The sequence below is a fragment of the Carettochelys insculpta genome, chromosome 1, assembly GCF_033958435.1.
Source record: "Carettochelys insculpta isolate YL-2023 chromosome 1, ASM3395843v1, whole genome shotgun sequence".
Taxonomy (NCBI): Eukaryota; Metazoa; Chordata; order Testudines; family Carettochelyidae; genus Carettochelys; species Carettochelys insculpta.
The window spans coordinates 243,890,346-243,913,136 of record NC_134137.1 but is presented as its reverse complement, the minus strand read 5'-3'; the positions used below and the strand labels follow the sequence as shown (position 1 = coordinate 243,913,136).

Genomic DNA, 22,791 nt, shown 5'->3' with positions numbered 1-22,791 from the left:
ACGGGGTTCTCAGATGATAATTAGGGGTAAATTACAGCTAAAGAACAGCACAGAACACTGAGAGCCAGGTCTGGTGGCTGGAAACTTTATGGGGCCACAGGAGACTTGGCCACACCCATGATAATTGGTCATCTGGCTAACGAAATATCAATCTGGATTATGAATTTTGCTGGACTAGAGGTCAATTTGTAGAACTGAAAAAGCCAGCTGGGGAAAGGGAGGTGTGAGCATGGTGTAGGTGATTGTATATTGAGAAGTGTGCCTGAACTGGAGAGAGGGTGCAGCAGAGGACACCGAGTGCTGGAAGAGGAGGGTTATAGGTACAGAAAATGGTATTGGTACATTTATCTCTAGTCAGCTATTTTGCTTTAATGTATACATTGAGGAAATAATTCTACAAACTCAGGGCAAACTATTAATTAATAGAACCAGAGTACAAATCTCAGATTGGTTGAGAGTTCTATGTCTAGGTTTCACCAGACAATTATCAAGTGTAAATTCCTCAGTTGCTATTACAGTCTTAACATGGAGTCACAGACAGTCCCTCTAGGTACTCTGATCTGTCTTGTCACACATTTAAGCATATATTTGTGATAGCTGGTTCATTACATCATAAATCACAACAATATTCAGGTTATTTTCAGTACCAGAGAGCCTGTTGCTTATTTTAAGTAAACAGTACTTTAAATCTCTCACTTGTAGCCAATCCTATAATAAAATACCTAAAGATTTATTGAATAGGAAAAGGAAAAAAGAGCTATTACGAGGTTAACACAGGCAAATACACAAATGAGTTATAAACTTAAGTTTCCAGAGGTAATAGAGGGTGCTATAATAATTAAAATCTATGTCTTTTAGAGCCAGCAGAGGCTAAGCAGCCAGGGACCTCTTGCTTATGCCAAGAAACCTTATCACCAGAGTTCAAGAAGCAGTGAGATCCAGTTCTTTCTTGTTTGTGGTTTTCATTGACTTCCTCCTGTTCCTTGTGCTTTGAGCTGTGAATGCAACTGATGGAGAAATTTAACTTGCAAGTCCTGTCTTTGTTGGTTTACTCTTCTCCCATAGAGGTATTTGTTCTCTTTGGCTGCGTCTACACGTGCACGCTACTTCGAAGTAGCGGCAGTAATTTCGAAATAGCGCCCGTCACGTCTACACGTGTTGGGCGCTATTTCGAAGTTGAAATCGACGTTAGGCGGCGAGACGTCGAAGTCGCTAACCCCATGAGCGGATGGGAACAGCGCCCTACTTCGACGTTCAACATCGAAGTAGGGACGTGTAGACGATCCGCGTCCCGCAACATCGAAATAGTGGGGTCCTCCATGGCGGCCATCAGCTGGGGGGTTGAGAGATACTCTCTCTCCAGCCCTTGCGGGGCTCTGTGGTCACCGTGGGCAGCAGCCCTTAGCCCAGGGCTTCTGGCTGCTGCTGCTGCTGCTGCAGCTGGGGGTCCGTGCTGCATATACAGGGTCTGCAACTAGTTGTTGGCTCTGTGTATCTTGCACTGTTTAATGAAAGTGTGTCTGGGAGGGGCCCTTTAAGGGAGCGGCTTGCTGTTGAGTCCGCCCCGTGACCCTGTCTGCAGCTGTGCCTGGCTCCCTTATTTCGATGTGTGCTACTTTGCCGTGTAGACGTTCCCTCGCTGTGCCTATTTCGATGTTGGGCTGAGCAACGTCGAAGTTGAACATCGACGTTGCCAGCCCTGGAGGACGTGTAGACGTTATTCATCGAAATAGCCTATTTCGATGTCGCAACATCGAAATAAGCTATTTCAAAGTTGGGTGCACGTGTAGACGTAGCCTTTGATACATAATGCCTTTTCATTCTATTCAAGATGGTGTTGATGGGCCTTCCTTGTTAGGTCACGCTAGTTAATGTCTTTCTCCTGTCTGCTGACTTATATAGTTAAATAGATTGACAATGTGAACACTCTAATATTACCTTACTGTATGGAATACAGATGTTAAGTGAGATTAATGCATGCCGTAACTCACAGGCATTCAGTAAAGTCTAAACAATTCTAATATTCATTTTTAAAAATACTAACACAAAGGTGAGCCTGACTGATTTCAGTTAGGTATTTGTCAGTATTCAGTGGTGGCGTGTGGACCCTGGCATGGTCTGACAGTCCCATGCATTCACTTATCCACAAATAAAAGTCACATTTTCATAGCTGTTATAGTAGGGTTGGGCAATAATTTTTGATTGCGGGGACAGTGCAAGAATTTGATAAGTGGTCAGGGGCTACACTCTTTCATGATATTAATGGAGGAGGTGTATTATGATGTGTGGGATGGAGGTTGGGTGCAGAAGGAAGCTTGGGGTAAAGTATTAGGGTGCAGGAGGAGCTGTGGGGTCTGAGGGGGAGTTTGGGTGAAGGGGATGATTGTGACCTAGGGCAGGGATCTGGGATGCTGGGGTTTGAGCTGTGACCTAGGGAGGGAGGGAGGAGGTTGTGACCTGGGGCAGGGGTTTGGGTTGTGATCTAGAGCAGGATCAGCTTGTGACCTGGAGCAGGGTATGGGAGAGGTGTGGGCACATGAGTAAGGGGAGAGAGTTTGAGTTATATGGAGTATAGGTGTGTGCGAAGGGGTGGGGGGAGGGGCAGAGGGTTATGGTTATGTGGGGAGGGGCAGAAGGTTATGGGGCAGGGGTACCAGAGGAGGGCTCTGGTGCAGAGACTGACCTGGGTGATTCCTGACCAGCACCCTTCCCTGCAGGACTCTGAGTCAGGTTCTCTGCCTGCTGTGGCCCAGATGGTTGAAAACTGCTGCCTGCTCCAGATTCTGGGAGGAGAGGGAGGATTCATGTGATGCCCCTCAAAAAATGTCAGATCCTATTGTATGGAAATTGTCCAATGGGAACGGGGACATTTTGCAAGAGGGCAGAAGGAGCACCCAAAACCTGCCTCCCCACCTCCCCGTGGCATTCAGAGCAGAGAGTTACATGGAGCAGGAAGCGGCCTAAAGCAGCCACTGGCTACTCTGTGCCTGAGGTAGTCCATGGGCCAAATCCTGTGCCGTGGCAGGCCGGATGCAGCCTACAGGCAATATCTTGCCCAGCCCTGTGCTAAAGGTGGAGTGATGCAATACTAAAGCAAGATTTTACATTTTCAAAAAGGTGTTCTCTTCTTTTTGTCAATAGGGTATATACACAACCCAGAGCCTTCATCTGCTTCAAACATAAGTGGTTTTTTTTTTTTTTTTTTGCAAGCACACATCTTTAGTATTTCTCTTTGGAGTCCTAATAACTAATATATGTGTAAAAAGAATATAGAAATCTGTCATTTTGCAGCATATTTATTTATTAAATTGATTTGATACATGTGATTCTGTAGTATGCTTCAAACCTCATGAATGGATATGGAATTTGCCTGCCCAGTTTCCAAGTATGCACCAGAACTTTTCCCCCCCTCCAAAAAAGCCTTAAAGGGAGCTATGTAATGGAATAGAAAATGTAGAGGAAAAAATAACTTGAAAAATTGTCATCTCTTCAGGATATGCAAGTATCATGGTAACAGAAAACCAAGTAGAATAATTTGTTTTGTCTGAAAGGGTCTAGAACTGTTAAGAGAATGAATTACACGTCAGTAGCTCTCCTTTTAGGAAGAAGGTGGTTCCTTACCCTCTCAAATAGTTTTCTGTGGGACTAAAGGGTTGGACTTTGGAGAAAACTGTGGCAAAGTGTTCCTTGAAACAGATTCAGGTTAAATAGTATCTGATCTTACTGGTGGGGGGAAAAAAAAAGTCTCCAGTCCACTTCCCCTTACATAAAGAAGATAAGACCTATGCCAGTGAAAGTGAAAAACAGGCTTTTTTACTAGTGCCCCTTCCTGAGTCCAAAAATTTTAGAAGTCCTAAGTAATTTCCTAGAGGAATATAAAGTTATGAACTAGGAATAATTTCAGCACAGCTGGAAAGAAGACTAAGCTGTTAAAGGTACTTTTTCTTTTGATTTGGTGTCCCTGTTGCTTGTTTTCACAAAATGCTCAGTGATCACAGTGATGTATTTCCACTTTTTGCAGATACTTGTCTTGCATAAATTACTGTTTAGACTAAAACTGTCATGGATAAATACAATAAACTCTTTCATATCTGGCATTCTATCATCTGGAACTCTCAAGTAGCCAACATTTTAACCATAAGTAAATTTTAGTTACGGTTTCCATAAGCACAGTGTAGTGAAAATCAATACAAATACATGCAGCAAATACAGTATAATTTTTCACTATACAGTATTACTGTTGGTAAGTAAAGTACTCTGCATACATTTTTGTTTCTTAATATCTAATCTTGTTTTTGTTTAGAGTTATGCATTGCTAGGTATCTATTATTCAGAATATTTGAATATCCGGCAACCTCCTGGTCCCAGGGCTGCCGGATATGAAAGAGTTTACTGTATTGTTATGGAGAATGCATTAGACAATATACTGTTGAAAAATCAGCACTGTTTGGAGAAAGTAGATGAGGAGAAGACTAGATTAAAAGACCAAATATTTTTTTTTTCTATCTCTTAATATTATTGTACAGTGGCATCACAGTCTTTGAGAATCAGACTTCTGGCTGTCTGACACAACTGTTTGATGGACTTCCACCAAGATGTTCTAACTACTGAGAGTTAATGAAAAACCTGCTATTAAAATGGAAGTTAAACCCCTGCATTCATAATTATAGGAATGACTGCATGTCTATTGTGATCGATATCAGTCCACAAAGTGTCAGTTAAGCCCCTGCCTCCAGGCTCTGTGACTGGATGATACCAGTTCAGAAAACTGGTTCTCACTGTTTTATAGAGACAGTTCAAGAAGAAAGGGATTTTTTTTTTGTCTGTGTAGGAAAGCAGAAAGTAAAAATGCTTGCAAGCAGGTTGGGTAGTTGGTGTTAGATCTGTGGGGCCAGGTCCCTGGAGTGCCATGACAAAGGTTGCATTAATCACACAGTACCTTGTTTACCAAGTCAAAACTGGTCACTGTTGCTGTTGGGGATGGTAATCAACAATCCAAAGGCAAGCTGAAGATCTTATCATATCTGGTAACTTCAAATCAGGATATTTTTCTACATCCTAAATCATGATATGGTTCAGTCTGCTCTGCTTCTGAGAGCCTAGCTAGTCTTAACATTTTAGACACTTTATTCATGATATTAATTACTTGGAGGCCAATACATCCAGTGGGAAAAAAAACATTTTAGTATCATGTGGACTCAGAGTAAATCTTTCTCCTTGTTTTACGTAAACTATGTAGTCAAGTTTTAAAATATCCTTGTCCTTTTGGTTTAATTTGTTGTTTATCAACATGTAACAGGTAAATGATTTACAGCTGTGCCCTGGTTTGCCAGGCCCTTGAGGGACTTGTTGCATTTACTGTGTCCAATTTTTTTCAAAGTTATCTCATGGGATTTTGATGGACTGTTGGAAGGCTGCTGGACTCTGTTTGAGCTTCATGGTGCTCCTAAGCTCAAATTTCCAGCATAGATTATTTCATTTGTGGTGTGAGTGACATCAATTCAGAGTAAATCATGATGCTTCAGTGCATGACTCAAATTGCATTTGGGAGTTTACTGATAGAATGATGGCAGCCATCAAAGAGCTTGAAGCTTTAAAGAGTTTTCTGTCTTTTATAAAGGACTGTGGAGAACTCACTGTTGGTCAGTAATGTAGGATCCTTATATCCAGATGCTGAGAACTCACTGCTTTTCTATTCTTGCTTTTCAGTGTAAGTAACTGCTGGAGTGATTTGTGTGTATTGGATGAGCGGGGCGGGGATAGGACCAGTGAAGTGTCATTTCTTTGATTGCTGAAATTCTTTTCAGGGTTGGATGAGTGCGTGAATCAAGGAGTTAGCTCACCTGAAGGTATGTGTAAACAGAGAGATTAGGTTCATTTTATTAAGGTCAGGTTTTTTTGTTTTTGTTTTTTTAATAACTTTCTGGTTTTATAAAGTCAAGAGTGCATGTCCCTACTGGCACACGAAGTTGATGAAGTGCTCCACATAGGATGGGCAGCTTCAACTTTGTCAGCAGTGCACTGCAAGAACCTAGCCCACATTTTTTTTCCACTGGGTAGCCATACAGATGCCATCATAAGGCTAGCATGTCCAGTTTCAAACTGTTGTTGCAAGTATTGTGAACACTTTATGCATTTGCTGTGGTACGTGCAGAGCTTAAGCAGCAGCAGCAGCAGTCATAGTGATGACTCTGATGAGGACATGGACATATAGCTATATGGGGAGCAAAGGAGAGGTGATGGCTAAACGCAATAATTTCTGGTGCTGTGAAAGAAGCTCAGATTGGTGTGGTCACATTTTAATGCAGGTATCGAGTGATCAGCAGTGGCTACAAAACTTCTGCATATGTAAGGCCTCTTTCATGGGACTTTGCAAATTGCTTCCCCCACTGCCCTGAAGTACAACAATAGCAGGAGACTTGCTCTGATAGTTTAGAAGTGACAAAAGCTCCCTGAAAGGTTGCAACACCAGATTGCTCCTGTCTGGGAGCAATCAATTTGGAGTGGGCAGATTTATACTGGGGACTGCTGTCATCCAGGTAGCCAAGGCAATCAATACCTTCTTTGAAGGCCAGTGACTCTGGGACATATGATAGGGATGTGCATTAACAGGAGTGTCCTGAGCAAGACATGAGAAGTCATTCTTCCACTCTGCTTAGCACCAATTAGGGCTCAGTTGGAGTATTGTGTTCAGTTCTGGGCACCACATTTCAAGAAAGATGTGGTGAAATTGGAGAAGGTCCAGAGAGGAGCAACAAGAGTCATTAAAGGTCTAGCGAACATGAGCTATCGGGGGAAAACTGAAGGAACTGGGCTTGTTTAGTTTAGAAAAGAGAAGACGTAGAGGGGACATGATAGTGTTTTTCAAGTACCTAAAAGAGGGTTACAAGGAGGAGGGAGAAAATCTGTTCTCCTTGGCCTCTGAGAACAGGACAACAAGCAATGGGAAGTTAAACACCGGAATAGGGTGATTTTAAAATCTCCATCACTGGAGATGTTTAAGAGCAGGTTAGATAGACATCTGTCTGGGATGGTTTAGGTGGTGCTTGGTCCTGCTTCGAGGGCAGGGGACTGGACTCCGTGATCTCTTGAGGTCCCTTCCAGTTCTAGTGTTCTGTGATTCTGTGAATTCCATCTATCTTGGCACCAGATGACCTTGCCACAGAGTACATAAACTACAAGTGGGACTTCTGGATAGTGTTGCAGGTATTGGTGAATCACATGGGCTGACTCTGGCTTGTTCAGAAAGCTGCAGGATGTAACTTTCTTCCCAGATCAGAAAATTATTATTGGAGACATGGAGATGCCATTAGTGATTACCCCTTGCTTTCTTGGCTTATGGAACCATGTACAGGCAGCCTGGATCATGGAAAGGAGCAGTTCATCTAGGGGCTAAGTGCAAAATGGTAGTAGGATGTGCATTTGGCTGTAAAGGCCAGGTTCAGGAGCTTCCTGACTGAGAGATCAGTGAAAAGAGAATTCCCCTTGTGGTGGCAGCCTGCTGTGTGTTCCATAGTTTATGTGTGAACAAAAGGGAATATGTCATGCCAGGCTGGAAGGCCAATGCAGATTACCTGGTCGCTAATTATGAGAATCAGACATGAGGGCAATAAGTGCACAGTGAGGGGCACTGCTACTGAGAAGGTTTTGAAAAGCAGCTTTATGAATGATCAGACAGTGACATGAGTCATGTCTGTTGCTCTTAGGGAGGTGGTCCCCTGTATAATGTGTGCTGGCCTGTGAACCCTGTGAAACTCCTGTCTCATCATCTTCTGCAACATAAGCAATAAAGACATTGATTTTGAAATGTTGTATGTTTTTATTTAGGGGCCAAAATGAAGCACACAGTAAAGGAGTTCATGGCAGGAGCTTCTGAGGTGGGTGAGCAAGGGCAAGAGGGCGTTTGCAATCACAGGTGTAGATATGTCAGCCTTCTGTTCTGTGAAACATCCCTTGGGGTTGAGTGAAAGGCTGCCCTTCATTTCTTCCTTCTCCCCTCACCATTCTGGGGTGCTGGTGCGGGGGGTACTATGGAACATTGTGAGGAGGGCATGTGATTCAGCATGAGGTGCAGTGGGTCTCTGTACTCCTCTAGCAGTACAGAGACCCACTAGCAGGCAGCTCTGTTTGCTGCACCATGAACTTTTATGTCTCCTCCAGGGTCTGGGCTGCATGGTCCCTGAGTGCTCTCTGCTCATTCTGATCCACTCTTCTCTCCTGCAGTGTGCTTCTCCGTGCATGTAACTGTGCCCTGTCCATGTGGGGGGATTTCATGTGCTCAAGAAACATGTCTTCACGTGTCCTTTTCATCTTCTGATTTGTGCCACACTAACAGCTGGAAGTGGGGGGAGGTGGAGTTGCGAAAGAGGCTGTTGTTGCAGACACTGCAACAAAAATAAACCAAGGGTATACAATAGAGTTGGAGGTAAATGATCATCACTTCACTGCTGGAGGTTTGGCTTGACACAGAGCACTGAAGTTGGTGTATCAATCATTTCAAAATCTTCTGAATCTGTTGGAGAGGCACCAGATTACCTGTTTTCAGCAGCATCCAATGAAGAAAGTATAACAGCAGCCTGGTTCATGAGAATCTCAATTTGAATCTTGATGTAATGGATTTGGAAGACCTGTTTTCTCAATCATCCAAAAGCTGCACTGGTGCATTGAAAGCAGAGTTGAATTTCCTCATCAAAGTTAACTTTCTGTGACAAATAGCTACCAAGGAAAAGGAAGTGCTCAGCACTCTCCAGGGTCTCTTTATTGAACTGAATTTTGGGAGCAACATCCTACTGATTTAGAACTTGTTGATGAAGTAATTTTGTTTTCTTGGTATTGAATGTGAGCCCAATCTTGCTGTATATCCCAGAGAAAGTGTTGACATTTTTTATTTTTCTGCAGGTGCCCTGAATGTAGTCTTACTCACCTCCCTCTGATTGCCTGACTGAGTTCAGAGTTTTCCACAGTCAAAACTGAACAATGAAATTTGGACCTGAGAACATTCAAACCCGAAAAATAACCCTCCAGAGTAAAGAACAGCAATTCTGGCCAGAGAACTCAGTGCAGTAATGCTGATGTCATGCCTCCTGGGTGAGACCTGACGTCTGAGAGAAGGATAGTCCAAGCAGAAGGTGGTGATAATCAGTGATGAACTGACCTATGGTATTGACCTAGGGTTTTGCTATTCAAAAATAAATAGTAGCAATGAATTCATGACCCTCTATCTCAAACTTGCCAAAAATCAGCATGCAACACTCACCAATTCATATGTTCAACTCTTGATCCTGATGATTAAATCAGAGGAGGATTTTATTTCAGTCTTGACCAAGTTCTCTTTGACATCACCATAAGGGACAACCTCCGATTTCTTGGCAAATGTAATGCAAGTGTGAGATGGGGTTCAGGGGTCCCCCTGCACTGCACCCCGTCTGCTGGCAGGAGTGACACTCACTCAGCAGGTACAACAGGAAGTTTATTACGCAACAGATGCCCAGTTTCTCACAGAAGTGACAGTACAGCAGCCAGAGACAGTCCTTCCAACCCGTCCTGGGGAGAAGACCCCGAGGGGTGCCCCTCTGGGGTATAGCTTTCCCCCTCCTCCGGCTGGCTGCCTTCCAGCTCTCCCTTTCCCTAGCCTCTAACTGCCGCCCCCCGATTCAAAACCCAGCTCGGCTCCTCCCTCCTCTTTGTTCAGGGCAGTTGTGGCCTCAGGGTCATCCTTAGCCACTGGGAGCTGCTGCTTGCCTCTTACATCCAGCCTGACTCACACATGCACTCCTCCCCACTCCATCACATCTCTCGCCCCTTCCAGACCGAACTGAGCGGGGTCACTTAGCCAGTGACCTGGGGAAGTTCGGGGCCCTCCCTGCTTGACAGGGCATCAGCTATGGTGGTGGTGTTCCCCTTCACATGGACCACCTCCATGTCGTAGTCCTGCAGGAGCAGACTCCACCGGAGGAGCTTGGCGTTGGCCCCTTTCATGTGATGCAGCCAGGTCAGGGGTGAGTGATTGGTGTACACAGTGAAACCCCTTCCAAACAGGTACGGCTGCAGCTTCCCCAGCGCCCACACTGTGGCCAGACATTCCTTCTCTATAGCTGTGTAGTTCTGCTCCCGGGGCAGCAGCTTCTTACTCAGGTACACAATGGGGTGTTTCTCCCCTTTGTCATTCACCTGCATTAGCATCGCCCCCAGCCCCACGTCTGAGGCATCGGTGAACACCAGGAAGGGTTTGTCGAAGTCTGGATTTGCCAGCACTGGGCCCTGACCAGAGCCTCCTTCAGCGCGTAGTGGGCCTGCTGGCACTGCTCGGTCCAGACCACCTTGTCAGGCTTTCCCTTTTTACATAGCTCCGTGAGGGGGGCTGCGATGGAGCTAAAGTGGGGCATAAACCTCCGGTAGTACCCTGCCATCCCAATGAAGGTCTGGACCTGTTTCTTAGTCTGGGGTGTTGGCCAGTCTCTGACAGCCTCCACTTTAGCTGGCTCTGGCTTTAAGCAGCCGCTGCCCACCTTGTGGCCCAGGTAGGTCACCTCAGCTATTCCCACCTTGCACTTCTCTGCCTTGATAGTCAGACCAGCCTTCTGGAGTCGGTCCAGCACCTGCTTGACTTGGGACACATGGTCCTCCCACGTCTGGCTGAAGATGCAAATGTCGTCCATGTAAGCCAGGGCAAAGCTCTCCATCCCTTTCAGTAGCTGGTCCACCAGACGCTGGAAGGTAGTGGGTGCACCCTTGAGGCCGAAGGGCAGGACCAGGAACTCGTAGAGCCCCGCAGGGGTGATGAAAGCCGACTTGAGCCGGGCATCTTGGTCTAATGGCACTTGTCAGTACCCCTTGGTGAGGTCTATGGTGGTGAGGTAACGGGCTCCCCCCAGCTTGTCTAAAAGGTCATCAGGCCTGGGCATGGGGTAGGCGTCCGATACAGTGATGGCATTAAGCTTGCGATAGTCCACACAAAACCGGACAGACCCATCTTTTTTAGGGACTAACACCACGGGAGAGGCCCAGGGGCTGGATGAGGGTTGGATCACCCCCAGAGCCAGCATGTCTTCAACCTCCCGCTCTATGTCCTGAGCCGTCCTCCCTGTGACTCTGAATGGCACACACTTGATAGGGGCATGGGTGCCTGTCTCTATTCGGTGGACAGCCAGGTCAGTGCGTCCGGGTCTGTCCGAGAACAGCTGTTGGTGCGAATGCAGCACCTCCTTGATCTCCGTCTGCTGGGCAGGGGTCAGCTGGTCTGACAGGGGAATAGACTCCAGCAAGGAGCCGGCTTCAGTCCTTGTGAGTAAATTCACCAAGGGATCATCCTCCTGCCCCTCCCAGTGTCTGCACACGGCCAGCACCAAGTTCTCTCTGTCCCAGTAAGGTTTCATCATGTTCACATGATAGACCCGGTGGCTGTGGGCCCGGTTCGACAGTTCCACCACATAATTCACGTCATTTAGCTGTTTGACGACCTTGAAGGGCCCATCCCAGGCTGCTTGCAGCTTGTTCCGCCGCACAGGTACAAGGACCATCACTTGGTCCCCGCTGGCATAGGCTCGGGCCCTGGCGTTACGGTCATACCCGACCTTTTGCTTCCTTTGGGCCATGGAGAGGTTCTCCCTGGCCAGGCCCATGAGCTCGGTGAGTTTTTCCCGGAAGGTCAGTACATACTGTACCACTGACTCCCCTTCAGGAGAGGCCGTCCCCTCCCACTCTTCTCTGAGCAAGTCCAAGGGTCCCCGTACCCTCCTTCCATACAGCAGCTCAAACGGGGAGAACCCCGTGGATTCCTGGGGCACCTCCCTGTATGCAAACAGCAGGTGGGGTAAGTACTTGTCCCAGTCATGGGGGTATTGATTCATGAAGGTTCTCAGCATCTGCTTCAGAGTCCCATTGAACCTCTCCACCATCCCATTGGTCTGCGGGTGGTAGGCTGTGGCCCAGGTGTGCCGGACCCCACACTTGTCCCACAAGCTTTGCAGTAGGGCCGACATGAAGTTGGACCCCTGATCTGTGAGGACCTCCTTGGGGAACCCCACTCTGCTGAAAATGGACAGCAGTGCATCCGCCGGCAAATGGCTGTGCACGCCCACTTCCTTGGGGCCTTCCTTCTTCCCCCATTTCAGGTGCACCCTCGCCATGGGCACCTTGAAAGGGGTCCCATCAATTCCTGTTATCGTCAGGTGGGAATTGGGTATCATGCAGCCCGGTGCCACCACCCTGGGTCGGGCCAGCGTCACGTCAGCGCCTGTGTCCCAGAACCCCGTGACCTTTTTCCCGTCTACCTCGAGGTGTTTGAGACACTTGCTCCACAGAGGTAGTGCCGCCCCCACTCTGTAAACTGACCTCTGAGCATTTGGTCCCCCTGAGGAGCTGGTCTGTGGGGCGGACTCGGCCCAATCCAAGTGCCCATTGTCAGCACCACCCGCCTTGGCCGCCAGCCCCTCTGGCTTCTGGGACCCCACCCAGTTGACTCCATGACCCCCCAGCCTGCTCAGCCTGTCTGGGAGCCTGGGGCACTGGGCTGCTCTATGCCCCTTTCGCCCACAGCGATAACAGCCTGGGTCGTGTTGTCTCCCTCGGGCTGGCTGCTCTGTCCAGGCTCTGTTTGGCTCTCTGGGGGGTAGGTGGCTGGCCCCTCTTTCCTGGGCTTGCCCAAGAGGTGGTCCCCTCTGTTGTACAGTCAGGGACCGGTCCCTCCGGGACTCCCTCTCCCTCCGGAACTCCTTCTCTTTGTGGGCATCACTTTCAAACCTGGCCCGGCTGTTTGTGAAGTCATCTGCCAGTTTCCCTGCATCGTGTGAATCCCCTGGCTTCCAGTCCACAAGCCACACCCTCAGGTCAGGTGAGCACATCTCGTAGAATCGCTCCAGGACTGCCAGCTCGATCCGGTCCTCTACGGACTGGACTCCCATTCCGAACGCCCACTTCCGGTAGTATTGCCTTAGGTGGGCGGTTGTATCTACATGGGTTTCCTCTGGCCTCTTCTGCGCCTCCTGGAACTTCTTCTTGTACATCTCCGGAGTCAGCCCGAACTTATGCAGCAGGGCCTGTTTGAACCGTTCATAGTCCCCGGGCTGCAGCCCCTCCAGCTGGCTGAGCACCACTGCGGCCTTCTGGCCCAGCAAGGGGGTGAGGTGCTGGAGCCACTCATCTGGGGGAACCTCATGCAACTCACAGGCTCACTCAAAGGCGGTAAGGAACTCGTCCATGTCCCCGGGTCCTGACACTGGGCCAGCACACACGTCTCCAAGTGACTGGCCACCCCGAGCCGTCTGGCCCTCTCTTTGCTTACCGCAGCTGGGGCCTCTTGGCGTCTCGTCTCTGCCATGGCTCACTCATGCTCCTGCTCTCGCTCTCTCTCCTTCCATTCTCGTTCTTTCTCCTCCCGCTGTCTCTCTTGTAGCTGGCGCTCGTGCTCACACTCTCTTTCCCGTTCCTGGCGCTCGTGTTCCCTCTGCCGTTCCTGGGCTTCCAGTTCCTTTAATTTCACCTCGAGCTCCAGCCGTCGCAGCTCTGCGGCGGGGGGCTCTGCCCGCGATGGACCACTGCTAGCTGAGCGCGACCTGGCGGGCACCGCGTCTGTCTGACGGTGTCGAGCCCCTCCTCCTGGCGGAGAATTTGAAACGCTTCCCGAGGCTGACCGGCCACTTTCTGCTGGGACAGGCTCTGCCCCCCCCAGATCGGTCATTCTCTTCCAGCTGGGCAATCAGCTGGGCCTTGGTCGCCTTCCCCACGGTCAGGCCCCGCTAGCTCTGCCTTCAGGAGTCGGGTATAATCCATCTCCCCGCTGTCTCCCGGGTTATCCACTCACCAGCAGCAGCTGCAGGAATGGCTCTGTTCCCCCTCTGGCTCTTGTGAGGCTCCTTCCTTCTCTTGCGCTCAGTCAGCCACTGCTGGGAGCTCATCCGTGGGTGCAGTGCATCCCACTTCTCACACCAGTGTGATGGGGTTCAGGGGTCCCCCTACACTGCACCCGTCCGCTGGCAGGAGTGACAGTCACTCAGCAGGTACAACAGGAGGTTTAGTAGGCAACAGATGCCCAGTTTCTCACAGAAGCGACAGTACAGCAGCCAGAGACAGTCCTTCCAACCCATCCTGGGGAGAAGACCCCCAGGGGTGCCCCCTGGGGTGTAGCTTTCCCCCTCCTCCGGCTGGCTGCCTTCCAGCTCTCCCTTTCCCTAGCCTCTAACTTCCGCCCCCCCCCTCCCGATTCAAAACCCAGCTCGGCTCCTCCCTCCTCTTTGTTCAGGGCAGAGGTGTTACTTGCCAGTTGTAGCCCCGGGGTCATCCTTAGCCACTGGGAGCTGCTGCTTGCCTCTTACATCCAGCCTGACTCTCACATGCACTCCTCCCCACTCCATCACAAAGAGTTGTATGGGACTTGAAGCTTTGGAATGGCATGAAATGTCATGACTGGAAAGGAGGGAGTGGGCAAGACCAATTCCAATGGAATTCTTCCTTCTAAATATGCAGAAAACATGTAAATAAATGGTACTGCCATGAAAGGGGCCAGGCTGACAGTACTATAACTGAGCTCTCAGTATCGTTCAGCCCGCCCCATGTGAGTAAGCCTCACTGAGATGGTATGAATTTAAAGGTTAATTAACAGTGTCCAAAAACACCAATTGTGATCAGTTGTAAGTATTGGTATAATATTAGAATCCTGGATAACGAGGTTACTAGTTTTATTTTCAAATAGGTCCATGATGGTAATGACTATCAAGTAGATAATCCCTGTTAATCTGATCTTCAGTCTCCATAGAAGTATCTTTGTTTTACTTGCAAAACCCGCTGAACTAATCTGGCCACATTACTGAGAAAATGTGGTGCTCACCTGACTCAGAGATGATATAAACAGAGATGCATAAGACAAAGTGAATGGTCATACATCAGTATGACTATATTTCACATGCCCAACGGGGCATAGCTATAACAAGAATAACAACTTTGCAGCAGCAACATTGAGTAAGGGATGCAAAAACAGCAGAATAGTTACAACTCTGCCTAGAAACATGAAACCTAAGGCTTTGGGACTAGGGGCCATATACTAAATGAAGGTGGCAAAGAGGGTTATTACCATTGTCAATAGACATGGATTTTATGGATAAGCCAGTCATGCATATCCATAATAGTATTTCCAAACTAAAGGAAACTCCGGTATTATGCAATTTTGAGGCACTAGGAAGACAGTATGTCTCTAACAGAAACCACATAGACTGCATTTATTTGGTGTTAATGTCACTTTCTGCCAATAGCTCTCATCTCTAGATTCCTTTGCATAACTTCTGTCTTAGCAACACCTTCCACTTTTAGTATTCTCTTTAATTTAATGTGCCGTTTACTGCTACTTCAAGGTCATTAGTAAATGTTAACTAAAACTAGGTCCAACACTGGTCTCTTGTGGACTATACTAGGCAAACCTCATGTTTTAATTAGGTACATTATCAAGCATCCTAACTCTGGTTAATGAAATTCTTCTGCAGATGAAATACATAGGCAATAAAATGTTAGATTGCAATCCCCGTTACATGGCCATGCAGTGAGAGACGAAAGTAAGGAGACTTCTCCCCTTGCATTCCCCAGATGTGGGTAGCTTAGGGCTTGTCTACACTAACTCCCTACTTCAAAGGGAGCATGGTAAGTAAGGTGTTAGGAGACTATTAATGAACTGCTACACTGCGTATGCAGCACTTCATTAAGCTAATTCCCCCCTGTGGCAACTTTGAAGTGTTAAACTTAAGTGCTGGCTTGCATGTAGCCATGGCTAACCCGCTGGTACTTTGAAGTTGCCCAGGCACTTCGAAGTCTGAGGAGTAAAGAGACTTAGAAGTTGCCCAGGAACTTCAAAGTACCTGTGGGTTAGCTGTGGCTACACATGAGCTGGCACTTCAAAGTTTAACACTTCTGAGTTGCCGTGGGAGGGAATTAGCTTAATGAAGTGCTGTGTATGCAGCACAGCACTTCATTAATAATCTCCTGACACCTTACTTACCATGCTCCCTTCAAAGTAGGGAGTTAGTGTAGACAAGCCCTTAGAGTAACAATGTCAATGCTCTGGGAAATAGTGGGAATATTTCACTTAGAAGCAACTTGCAAGAAAGGGATTAGGAGGTGATAGGGAATACACAGATACTGTGCCCCCACTGTCTTCCAGGCATAGAGCTGTCTCTCTATATAATACAGGTCATGTAGCAAAGTACTCTTTCAATATAACCGGGAAGCCCAAACTCAATGCTGCCTGAAGCGCCCATTGTCAAGGTGCACAGCTTTGTTGGATTCCCAGGGCAGGGCTGCAGCACATAGCAAAAATGGTAATAAGTGTGTCTTACTTAATAAATAAATGTTTAGTCTTTATGGTGGTACAGGATTGCTTGCGCTTTTTTTTTTTTTTTTTTTTTTTTTTTTTTGAAGAATGAGTAAGGGAGTACAGGAGTGTAAGTTGCACACTATTATTCAACAGGAATACAAAAGTGAAGCTGGGATGTCAACTTTAAAACAAACTAATGCAACAGCTACATTAACAAAGCTAATAAAAATGCTTCCAGCAATATTCTTTTTTCACATTCACATTAATATTTGTTTTCCAGTTCTTTTAGTTGAATTTATGGAAGAAAACTGCTGTTTAGTAAAAATAGTAATTAAACACTTAGTTGCTTATCAGTTAAATTTCAGGCCCTACTGGACTTTGAAATATTACTAGTATATTACAGCAACTTAACTATTACAACTCTTGTAAATGATTAACTAGATAACTTAAGCACAGAAATACTTACGAAGTAATTAACAAATCACTGACCTGTTTACAAAACAAATTATAAAAAAGTTTGTATACTTTTATTGTAGTTTAATTGTACAAGCACAGAATGGCTCTGCACTATAACATATACACATTTCCTCAATAATCCTTTTATCATCTATGCTGTTTGGAATGAAACTGGTGTCTTTGTTAATATGCTTATGTGCAAATTTTACTGAACAAGACTGCTGATCATTACTTGATGTAATTTCTGATCAAAGAAAAACTTCAATTTGTAGTAAAATTTTATGAAATTATTACTTAAAGAAGGAAAAATCCCATTTAAAGCTGATATGAAAATACCTACCCCCATCCACTGCCCGCATGTCAGATTTCAGGGTGGTTTTTGAGAAGAAATTGAAAGCTTTGGGTAGTATTCTGCTTTCTCCCACAAAGTTTGATTGCAAAATAGGCAGCTAAGATATCAGTATGTGATTCCATACAAATGGTTTTGAAGAGTATTGGCGCATTTCATTGCTCTCAACACATACAAAAATCCTACCCCTTGAGTTTCTTTTGATTTCATTTTAAAGCATAAATAACACTCTCCCTGTTTTTCACAAAAAAAAAATCTGATGATATAAAAAATGACAGAAGGTAGACAACTTAGAATATAACTAAACACACACAAAAATTCAAATATGCTGTAATTACAGAAGCACACGTTTTTCTCAAATGCCCTCCCAGCCTCTTATATTCAGTCTTACTTTCCTCCTTTGCTAAACTTTCAACACTTGTCACTGATGGAATAATCCATGTAGGGAAGCATATCCTCTATGATGCACAATCTTTGGTAACAGTATGGTTTACTGCATAAACAAACTAATTCTATAAAGGATTTGCTTGCAACAAATGAGGGTAAAGTTGAAGCATTTGTTACTAAAGAATAGGTGACAGACCTCCAGGTCACTTACTGTGTTCACATTACATCTGAAGGGATCATTTGTTGCCAAATTCAGTAGCCATTCTAGACAGCTGTAGACATTTATATCAAAAACAGCAGCATCTGTACAGTAAATCCCAAAATGTGCTACTTTGAGTCACACTTTACTTGCATTAACTTGAGTTAAGCACAGCTCAAAGCAGCTCTATGGCTGCCTGCCTGCCTGGCTTCCCCAGCTAGGGGAAGCCCAGTGGGCAGCCAGCCAGGCCGCCATGGCTGTCTGTGCCATGGTGTCCCCCAGTTGGGGGAAGCTGGGTGGGCAGCCCATTGCACCTCTGCAGTTTCTTCCAGTCTTCCCCCAGCTGGGAGAAGCTGCACCGCCACAGCTGTCTGCCTGGTGTGGCTTCTTCCAGCTGGGGGTAGCTAGGCAGGCTGGCAGTCGCACTGCTGCGGCTTCTCAATGGCTTTCCCCACCTGAAGAAAGCTGAGAAGAAGCTGTGCCTGGCTCCCAGAGTGGTGGGAACCAGGTAACTGACCAGCACTGGTGGTGATTAGTTTCCCAGCTCCCACCAGCAAGGCTGCCACCCCATCCCCAGCTCCCCTCCACTCTCTTGGAGCCAGTGAACTGACCAGGGCTGGTGCTTTCATCAGTTTCCTGGCTCCCTTGCACAATGCCCGCATGAGTCTGCTGTAGTTACAGTAGCCAGGTTCAAATGACAAGGTATATCTCAAGATACTGCTTCAAGGCATAAGGTAATCACCAGGTAACAGTAAATTTTACACAATTGCAAGCATCATGGAAGAGTTTATTATTTCACTTGAAGTATAGAACATTGGCCCATTAGTGAAAGGATGCAGTTTTCTTTTCTCAACCTCATAACTTCTGTAGTCTTAGAACAGTTATTAAATGATAAACATCTCTAGTTCAGCAGCATCTGTGCTCCAGCATGAGTTTTGTTAGCCACATTCCCACTTTCTGCATGTGGCCAAGTTTCCTGTGGTCCCATAAAATTTATTTATAGACACCAAAAGTCCTGGCTGTATGTGTTCTGTGCTGTTATTTAGCTCTAATTTTCCTCTAAATGTCTTCTAGAAGGCCAATAAGCAGTGGAAGTGTTAGTTAATCTGCTAAACAATATTGACCTCCCTCAATCCAGCAAATTCTCTGGTTTGATCCCAGCCAAGTCCCAACAGTGCTGGAGTACAGAGGTCCAGCTTGTACTAGAAAAGGAATAGCAGTTCTTCCTACTCCCAACCCATCTGCCCACCTGTGTAGAACAGACAGTTTTTAATAATAGTTAGCAGTTCAGCAGCAATTATTGTGTCTTTTTATGAAGCCTGAATAAATAAATCTTGAATGCTATTCTCCCCTCCCCCTTTGTACTACCATCCATTGGGTGATACAAAAACATGAGAATGGCCAAAGTTTCATCTAACCCAGTATCCTGTCTTCTGACAGTAGCCAATACCAGGTGCTCCAGAGAGGATGAATGGAACAGGTGATCGTTAAGTGATCTGTCCCCTATCACCCATTCCCAGCTTTTTGCATACCTCTTACAGTTTGCTAAATATAAGTATTTAACTTTTTTCTGATGTTTCCTAGTCTGATTTGTATTGTAAATTGTTTTGGCCAAATACTGAATTTCTTATCCAATTTTCATTCAGGTAAAACATCCAACTGGATGTATTCAGGCCAATTGAAAATTGAGGGAAGGCCCTATGTCTGTGTGTCTACACTCTGATTCTTTTTTCTCCACCTACGTTTGAAAATAGTGTGTTAGGCCATTGATTGTGGAGATCCTGCATTTTTAAAATAACCCAATGCTGTGCATGATGATGTGTTTTAATGAATTGAGAGCCCCATAGTACTAGCCAAACTTTTATCTGGTATGCAGAGCAGGGAAGAAAATCACAATTTAATAATATGTTGTCTTTATGTAGAACAAATATTTTCAGTGGACCTGAAAGTGCTTCTCTAGGTGGATATTGTTTCCCCATCCACAATATGGAGAAAAGAGAGGCACAGAAAAGTTTTAGTAACTTTGTCCACGTCATACAGATCATAATTAGAGGGAAAAAAGCTATGTGCTAACTTAGAGACACGTACTCTAATTTGAAGCATACTTCTTTACTTTAAGGATCATAATTATATTCCCAATTATCCATTATGATCAGAATGAGGAACTATGGATAAGTAAGATGCACCACTGTTATTCAGTGATCTAAATGAAAACGGGGGGACTTCGGTATCCTTGTGGAGTAAGCCAGCCAGTGAAGACATTGTAAAAGAGATTAATAGCTCAACCAGGCCTCTGCTGGTAAATGATGCAAGTTGATGCATACAAATTGCTTTTAAAATTCTTATCAATAAATGTTTGCTAGGCTAGGTGTTGTACCTTACAAAGAAATTTGGTATACCAGTCACTCACTGGAAATCACTGTAAAGGTTGAATCTGTCTAATCCAGCACACTCTAGTCTGGAATATGCGGGATCTGGCATGATTTCAATTAGCTGGATTTCCACTTATCATGGATGTGGCCAAGCTTCCCTTGGTTTGATAAAGTTTGTTTACAGCCACCAGTCCTGTCTGTGTTATGTTGTTTAGCTCTAATTTATCTCTAAATATCTTCCAAGAGCTCAGTAACCAGTGGAAGTGTTGGTAATCCTACTACACAATATTGACCGCTCACATTTTGGAAAATTCTCTGGTTCGGCACTGGTCAGGTCCCAAGGTGCCAGACTAGAGAGGTTCAACCTGTTTTTAAAAAAATATATATATGCTAGTCAACTTCTGGAAAGTATAATTAATATAAGAGAGAGAGCACCCCTACAACATCTTTTTAACTGTTAAAGATCCCTAGTAAAAATGTGCAGTGTGCATTGTTGCAAACGTTTTTTAGTCTTGCACAGACTCATGTTACGCATAAAAATATCATTGTCTGCCCTCAATTATACCTCTGCAACAACTTTGATGGGCCAGATTCCTACCTTACTGGTGTCTTCCCCCTGCCCTACCCCAAATTGTTTCTGATACTTGTTACAGACTTTTAAAAAATTCTGTCCTTCACATTATATAAAAAAATAGATTCCTGGCAATCAGCAGAGCCTGTTAATCATAACTCTGCCCTTGTTTGAATTACATGAAAAAGAAAACAAAATTTTTTCCAAGATAAATGTTTAAAACTCAGTGAGCAAATATACTGTTTTGTTATGCTACAAACTTTACTGCTTCAAACAAGCATAAATTGGTATTAAATAATATCCATAACTTTAAAAAAAAAGTCAAATAAGAAATTGACTTTGACATTGGGTGGATGTGTTTAAAATTTCATTTTCTCTCCTATACCAGTTTTCTCTCAAACTTATAAGAGGAAAAAATAAAAATGTTATTTGTAAATGTCAGCCCTTCATGGTGACTAAAGTAATAGTCAGGCTTTTCTGTAATGTATATTCATTGTGTGGACGTGGACAGTGCAATGTATCTCCTTATATCAGTTGAAAATGCAGCTATAAGTACAGTTTCAGCCTCAACGATCAACTTCTTACAAGCAATGTTTCTAGAAGTGAGTAGCAGCATTACACAGTATGTACCATTGTTTCCTTTTCTGGCAGATTGAACTAAAGAACATTTTAAAATGTGAAATTTTTCACTTCTTGAGAACTGTCCTTCAAACTGCCAAGGACAAAGATATTCTTAAAAGAAAGTATATACTTCTCTCTCAGTTTATAAAATGGATTGCAATAGTTAAATTTAAAATTAACTCTGGAAAACATATGCATTCTTTATTACATACATTGGGATGAGGCTATTCCTGGGTAAATTCACTTACTTTAGCATGTTTGCACCCTGAATGAATTTGGCTCATTATTACCTTGTTATTTATATTGTAAGGCAGTGGTTCTCAAACTTCAGCAACATGAGGACCCTCATTTTGATTTAATTTTTTTTCAGAGATCCCCTACCCTTTCCTGACCCTCCCCTTCTGGGGTTCCACTTCCACTTGCTCCATACCACCTTTCCTCTGTGGCTCACTCTGCCCCACCCTCAGTCACTTTCATGGGGTTGAGATGGGGTTGGAGTGTGAGAGGGGTGTGAGGGCTCTGGTTGGGAGTGCAGGCTCTGAGGTTGAGCCAGGGATGAGGGGTTTTGGGGTGCAGAAGGGGGCATGAGTAGGGTAGGGGATTGGAAGGAGTGCAGGGGTGTGGGCTTCAGGAGGGAGTTTGGGTGCCAAAAGGGACTCTGGGATGAGGCAAGGGGTTGTGGTGTAGGAAAGGGGGTTCAGGTTGTCGAATCACGGTGTTACTAACTGTTGGAAGCAGCTGCCACATACTTGCAGTCCCTAGGCTCATGGGTGTCAGGGAAGCCCTATGCACTCCCCCTCAAATCCACATGTGCCATCTCCTTTGCTTACACTGTTCGTGGTTTCCATCAGCTCCCATCTGTTATGATTCTTGGGACTTGGCACTGAGGAAAGGGCAGTGCTCAGAGCCTTCCTGGCCATTCTTACACCTAGGGATAGGAGCAACCTCGCCACCACTTCTGGGAGCTGCACAAAAGAAGGGCGGCAGGTAGGAAGCCTGTCTTAGCCCCAGGCCAAAGACCCATGAAGCACAGGGTGGGAGGAGGAGATGTTGAGGGAGGGAGGGCAAAATATGGATCAGCAAGGGGGTCCACAGACCCCAGTTTGAGGAACACTGCTGTAGGACAAAGTTGTAATCTTTAGTAGCACATGATATACTGAATCAGTTTGGGAAGGATGAAGAGAACACCTTATGCACATCTTCTGATCCTTAGCAAACTATAGCTGTGGATAAAATGTTCACAAAGTAAAGTCTTTTGATGTATAGTTATTCATAATTTGTGGCTTTATTCATGGACATCAGTCAATTACATAGTATGGTTCAGGCTGGAATGCTTATTGTCTGCTGTGGAAACATAATTTGCCAATTTCACTAGCAAAAGAGAAGGAGAAAGCAGCATAGATTTCCTTAGCCATAACCATCTTTTGTGTGGTCAGTCTATGAGGATTTTGCCCTATTGTGTGTGGGGACTTTTTTTTCTAATTTATTTTGCACAGTGCTTCTGGAGATAAAAAAAAGTACAAAATATTTATAGATACT

At 45.4% G+C, this 22,791-nt stretch overlaps 1 protein-coding gene across 4 annotated transcripts in view; it reads left to right on the top strand.

Moving 5' to 3' along the window:
* PPARA (peroxisome proliferator activated receptor alpha) overlaps window positions 1-22,791 on the top strand; it is a 72,082-nt gene that overhangs the window by 14,665 nt on the left and 34,626 nt on the right. Inside the window, exon 2 of one of the 4 annotated variants that reach the window (XM_075003398.1) lies at window positions 7,828-7,877. The exons of the other annotated variants lie outside the window; for them this stretch is intronic. The gene's annotated coding sequence lies outside the window, so the exon portion shown is untranslated. The remainder of the gene's footprint in view (window positions 1-7,827; window positions 7,878-22,791) is intronic. 4 annotated transcript variants of the gene reach the window in all.